Here is a 6,126-nt window from a genome sequence, read left to right on the forward strand (position 1 = left end):
CTAAGTGCTCTCGCCAGTGGCATAACTAGATGTTACTGGGGCCCCACAGCAAATTAATTTGCAGGCCCCAGATATGTCAAGAGGTTGCCTTGTTTTACCAATATTAATTGAAATTGTATATGAATTAGGGCCTCATGGGGCCCCTAAACCTCCTGGACCCCCCTGCAACAACAGGGTCTGTTTCCTCTATAGTTTCACCCCCTGGCTCCTGCCCATTTGTCGGGGTCTTTGCATCAGACAACCAACAAGTAATGACATAAAGTGATCGGTTAACTTTTGCAAAACAGAATTATGTCCCATTTTAGGGGGTGGGGCAACTCTGAACTCATGATAGGGAAGGCTTACTGAAAACTGGAAAGGGTTTCAGTTGTGTTGAGGAATATTGGGCTTAACTACCATGGCTGGTGTGGATATGGGGTATGGCCTAAATGATCCTGCTTTTTAGTTCAGGTATGGCTAAAGGCATAACTGGAGCTCTGCCAAATCATGGAAAGGAGCAGAATAAATGTCTCTAGAACCAGCCTCTGCATATCCACATTGGTTTTTAGGTGCTTTAACACCATATATTTTTGGAAAATTACACATTTAGACAAATCCAAAATGGGTAATTATGTATTTCTACTCCAAACTACCCAACTGCAAAGCTACACTAAAGGCAGCAGTTTTTATGACATTTCTGAAAATTGCCTAAAAATATTGCAATTTGCAGAATTTATCACACAATTTTTTTTTACATACAATTGGAAAAACCTTTGAAGCCAAGGGCCTACTGCATATCATGTTTTTAAGGTGCTTTAACTATAGTGTCCTTGTTGGTATGGGGCCAATAATTTGGATAATAGAAAACTGGCTGAGGAGCAGGATGAAGAGGGTGGTTGATGGGACATTTCCCATCTGTGCCAATACTGTAGGGGGGACTGTGCAGGGCTGTAATCTTTAATAACATTTATAACTGTATTGTAATTAACAGAGCATCCCAGTGTTGGCTATGGCACACAAGATCATTGGGCAGGAGAGTTGATATTAAACTGAAAGCTTCAGGCAAAATGGTAGCAGGCATTCATTTTACTTGATAACAAATCTAAATGTACATGCAGTGAAATTAAAAATACATAATACTTATTGTAAATCCAAGCAGTATATAAATATACTGTTGGCTTTGGGCTGCACAGACTGAAAAACAATACAGGGTTGACTATTTAATACCTATACTGACTATCAGAAAGCCAATGCAAAGTATCAATAACAGAACCAATAATAATCCCTATTAGGGTCATACACAGCCCTGTGACTGCTAGGCCATGTAGTAGTACTGTAACTAGACTCAGTACTGTGGGAGGTGATAAGAAATATAGGCATAAAAAAAATCGAATTAAATAAACGTGAATTGAAATATTTTTTTCCATGGCACTTGGTGATAAAAAGGTGGCCTCTGATTAATACACTGCCCTAGTTCTACATATGCCCACTAGCAAACCCTATCAGCGTCAGACTGGGGGGGTCCGAGCCCTCTGGGCCTGCAGCATCAGGGGCCCCACACCACCCACAGGCCCCCCCAGCCATAAAGCACCCTCTGCCCGCCCAGCTGCACCCCCTCTAAGGACTCCCCATCCAAGTTGCAACCCTCCTTTGGCCCCACTGCGCTTACCTATATTCTTCACTGCAGCGAATGGGCCGGGAGAGAGGTTGGGTAGTGACGGCGGGTAACAGAGGAAGGTAAGGAGTGTCTTGGCCAGCGGGGCCCATAAGAGCCGGGACCCACCATGTTTTTTCTCCCGGAACCTGAACCCTATGTTACACAAGGGTTGGACTGGCCTTTCAGACTATTAGCAGATCTCAAGGTGGATCCCAGCCAACAATATCCATCAGCCCCTTTCTTCTTCTTCCACCAGGTCAAAATGACAGCTATTACATTTAACTCTGTCTACACGTCTAAAGTGGCCCTTGATGTTGGGTTCTTTAATGGGCTATAGGCCCGGTCTGTCACTATACAATCCTGATGAGCCCCAATAAGGGTGATCTATAGTTGGGATTTGATCAGTAGTTACCCTGTATTGTATGAAAATGGATATTTTATGTGAAAAACTGGATTTTCTATAAATGAGGAGTGGGGCCCCTCGCTCAAAAAGCTTTTCATGTGTATGCACATGGTTGCACAAATACCCTGGGTGATCATTAATATATTCCTCTACTGTGATAATACCTCACTTTGATTTCACCATATTGTATAAATAGAAACTGACAAATAAATACACAAAACACTCCTGTCAGCTGTCAGAATAGTCTTCCCCAATCAACTCTAGAACTGAAGTGCCTACAAGAAGCAATGATAAACTCTATTCTTAAAGCCATGTTTCTCGTGCATGCACACATAAATTGCAACATAAAAGACAGACATAAAACCAAGCTCTTGAGCAAAACCACCCACAGTTCTTTTAATAAGGTGTGACTGGAATAATATTTTTGCATACACGGCTTACAAGAAATGAATGCTAACTATTGTCAAATATATTCTAGCTCAAAGCAAGGAGCTCTCTGGAGTATTATCAGGGGTATTCTGAAAAGAAGTAGAGATTGCCCTCAGATCAACAGAAAGCAGATTTCACCTTCAGAAACTGAGAGGGGTTCTTGACTGTCAAAACAGCACATTATCCGATTCTCCGTCAAGCCGAGCACTCCTCATTGTAAAGATGTCTTTATGAGAAAGCAGTGCAATCAAGGCTACAAGAGATTCAAGCACGGGAAGAATCTTGGCCCAAGGGTTGTCATTAAGCAATCAAAACACCCAACCGCCCACTAAAGAAACCAATTTTAGTTCTGAAAGGAAAAATGGAAAGAGATATTGTAAAGGCTGCAGGCCTTTTGTATCTATGTACGTTCTAGTCCTTTTAAAGATGGCAGATCTTCAGGAGATGGCAAATCTATTAGATTAGACTTTTCTAGTAGTATGTGCCATTGGGTAATCATAAATAGAAAATTGCCATTTTAAAAAATAAGGGCCGCCCCCTGGGATCGTAGGATTCATTGTACTCACAAACATACCAACAAACCATACATGTTAGGTCACATGAGCCAATTAACAGACAGAGTTGTGTCTTTTGCTTCCACACTTCTTCCTGTTACAGTTAGAGTTGAAGTATTTCTGGTCAGGTGATCTCTGAGACAGCAGACAGACTATCAGTAAAATGGTGGCTCAAGGCAAGAGATGTAAAAGGGCAAGATTTACTTAAATATATATTCCAGTTTGGTAAGATTCTTTAATATGCCACTTAATATGATATGAACTATCTGTTGCTTAAGTGTTCATTTTGGGGGTATAGTTTTCCTTTAATAATAAGGACGAAAGATAAAGACTGCAGCCTCCTGATCTGGTAGCCTGAATTTGGTAGCCTGCCAGGTAGTAGGGATCCAAGCAAGAACAAGTTGCAGACTTTTCTCCATGCCATACCAATAAATGACAAGTTTGCATCTATTGCCTAGTGTAGTTAATGCATATGTTTAATTGGTTGCTATGATTTCCCCTTAAAGAGTTTGGCACCGTGGATTGGAGATTTGTACTTTACAGTGAAGGCAATTATAACAGTTATTCATTTGATCTACAAACAAAAACTCATCCTTGTTTATGTGGCAATATATTACTGTGAAAGAAATAGAGAGAGAGGGTGGCGGTAACTGGGTAGTTGTGGAATGCCCTACCTCTATGCCAGTAAGGTACTTGTTCAACATTGATACACAGATTAGAACAAGTGCAAATTGGAAAGTTTTCAGAGCAAGAAAATCACTTGAGTTTGTCATTTGTCTGTTCACTGTACAATGATAAAATGCTTTAAGCAAGTGATTCACCAGTGTAACAGTGACACACTCTCCAACATGCATCTATAAGTGCTCGTTCCGCCAGTAATTCCGCATGTTTATTGCCAGTTGGGTGGGTTTGGGTTGAAATTTGGACAACCACTGCAGGTAAGGGTTGAGTGTGGTTCAGACTAGATAAGTATACTCCACTTATGATCCAGAAGATTCCCTGTCTGGGTACCAGAGACACTTATAGCAGCAGCATACAAAGTAAGAAGATGCAGGTATGGGTCAAGCATGGATCCTACAATGGCAACATTTTGCAGGTTAGGGTCAGATGCAGGTTAAGTACAGGTTAAGTTTTTCCTGACACATGACTACAGGCCAGCCATGTCCTTACTGCGATAGTGCAGATGATAAGGACTAGACCCCACTGCAATTGCATTCTATGCCACTCCCTAGCGTGTGCACCTCAATGACACACAGGTTAGGGGACAGGTAGGGTGCGAGAGGGTGGATGTCTTTGTGCCTCTCCTGCCCACCCACACAAGCAGTGTTTTATTTAAGAGGGTATGTGCAAGTTTCTGCACTCCAAAACTGAATGCAGAGAGCTGTCACAGTTTAACATCCAAGGAAGTCAGTCTGCAGAATGCAAAACAGTGCACATAATGTGCCCGTAAATAACCCCTAACGACAGGCACATTTTAAGGTGCTTTTCTGCAGGAAGAAATATGCTGTAATATAAATATTTCCTAATTAAAGCAATAGGGAAAACATTTTGTTCAGCTCATGCTCGTGGTGTTCCAATTCCAAATAAAGCATTCCCTTTTTATCCTGGATCATTATGTCTGAAGAACTGGCTATTATGTTTTTTCCTCATCAAGAGAAAAAGATCTGGAGGCAACTGCTCCTTATTTTGCAGTTAGTTGAGGCAGCCTTGTGTCACTTGCATAGTCCTAAATATAAAGAATTACTTATATAAAAATATATTCCTTGTAAATGTACTGTCCTTGTACAAACTGCCTGCATTTCTACAAGGCATCTTTGCTAATGAAAGTCAACAGAACATGACAAGCTCTTCCTCACAGTTCAAGTTCTTCAAACCCCTAATTAAATTTGTTGCCCTTCTCTGAACTCTTTCAATCTAATGTTTTCTGTATGCAGGTACCCAAAATTGATTTCCAGCAGTGGACTAGACAGATACTGTCTAATAAATGAGGACAAATAATAGCACCAAGGGAGGCAGTAAATACAGTTTGTTACCCTAATATCCTCTTACCACTCTTGTCTTGTGTGTCCTGAATGCATGTGCACCAAGGGTCACCCACCCTTATATATTTTATCACATAATCATTATACTCACCACTCATGCAATCATTGATGTACAGGTTGTTAAAATGTTAACATTTAGTTGCAGGCTTTTGAGTGCAACAGTCTGTGGGAACAAGCCACGAATACAACATAGTTATAGTTGTGTCATGTTTATTGGCTGAGGAAGGGAGTTCTGTAGCAAAAGACTGCCACTATATATTTTGATATTTAGGGGCAAATTTATCAAAGAGTGAAGTTCCACCACTAGAGTGAAATTCCGCAGCTCTCCATTCATTTCTATGGGATTTTGAAAGGCGTATTTATCAATGGGTGAAAGTGAAATTTCACCCTTTGATAAATACGCCTTTAAAAATCCCATAGAAATGAATGGGAAGTGGCGGAATTTCACTCTAGTGGCGGAACTTCACTATTAACTTCACTCTTTGATAAATATACCCCATAGTGAGAGAGTCTATTAGGGCAAATGGTGACATCCAAAGAGGGAATACAGGGGATCTGTGAGAGCAAATTGTGAAAATGGCATAAAGACTCAGGGTAACCATGAAAGCAAATGGTAGAAAAGAAGAGAGGATAGAGAGTCAGGAGATCAATGAAAGCAGATGGTAGAAAAGAAGACAGGATAGAGACTTGGGAGATCCATTAAAGCAAACGGTAGAAAATAAGAGAGGATAGAGACTCAGGGGAACCAAGAAAGCAAACGGTAGAGAAGAAGAGAGGATAGAGACTCAAGGGATCCATGAAAGAAAAGAAGAGAGGATAGAAAGTCAGGAGATCCATGAAAGCAAATGCTGGAAAAGATGAGAGGCTAGAGAGTCAGGAGGTCCATTAAAGCAAATGGTAGAAAAGAAGAGAGGATAGAGACTCAGGGGATCCATGATGGAAAATGATGACATCAGAATATCCCCCACAAGAGAGCCACTTAGGGCATCTGGGAGAAGAAATGGTGACAAAGGATGGGATAGTTAGGGAAACTATGAGGGACAAATGGTAGCAGTACAAGAT

The sequence above is a fragment of the Xenopus laevis genome, chromosome 3S (genome assembly GCF_017654675.1).
Source record: "Xenopus laevis strain J_2021 chromosome 3S, Xenopus_laevis_v10.1, whole genome shotgun sequence".
NCBI lineage: Eukaryota > Metazoa > Chordata > Amphibia > Anura > Pipidae > Xenopus > Xenopus laevis.